Here is an 834-nt window from a genome sequence, read left to right on the forward strand (position 1 = left end):
CATGAAGATGCGTGGCGACGTTGCCTCCTCGATGTCATCCTTCGAAGCGCGAGGTGACTTCTTCCCCTCGCCATACGAGCCCGGTGGAACATCATTTCGCGGCTTTGCAAAAATCTTGGCGGCCGCTCCTCCGCCCTGTCTCATTGTCCGTCCGAGGTCCGAAGCTTTAGCCTTTACACAGGATTTATGGATTACACCCATCACATCCGTTTTTTTCGAATGATTTTATTTTTCGAGAGGAGATCACAACCTGCCACGAGTTGAACCTCGGCATTGCGCTTGAGTTCAACCATCGCCTCTGGCTGAGGGCGTGTTGGCGGTTGGTGGCGTAGGCGGTGGCACGTTGGCATGGCAGGGGGGCCCCGGCTGAGGGGAATCGCGGTGCCGACCGAGGTTCCGCGGATCGACCTCAGCCTGCAGCGCCGCAGCGAGCACACGCACGGCGTCGTCGGCGCGATCAGGCGAGGCGCAGCCCCTCTCAACATCCACTTGGTGGGCCCGGCCCACGCGAAGATGGTTTGGCCGTCGCGGATCGCGCGGGGCTGGCGGAGGCGGCGCGGGACCACCGCCATGAGACGCGTGAGAAGGGCGCCGCGCGCTGTGGGAAGCACGTTCGTGCCCGAGCAAGGTTTCGGCCGGCCCCAGAGGCGGGCCCGCAGAGGCCGACCCAAGAGACGGGCCAGCCTGCCAAAAAAGAACAAACAAGCTGCGCCCGGGGGCATGAGATTGCACGTGCGCGACTCAGCGAGCGACGGACGAGCACATGGCTGAGTTGCTTGCACCCGAGCCGTCGGCGGAGGCGGCGGGTGGACAGCTGTTCCGCGTCGGCGATAT

Source organism: Emiliania huxleyi, assembly GCF_000372725.1.
Source record: "Emiliania huxleyi CCMP1516 unplaced genomic scaffold EMIHUscaffold_472, whole genome shotgun sequence".
Classification (NCBI taxonomy): domain Eukaryota; phylum Haptophyta; order Isochrysidales; family Noelaerhabdaceae; genus Emiliania; species Emiliania huxleyi.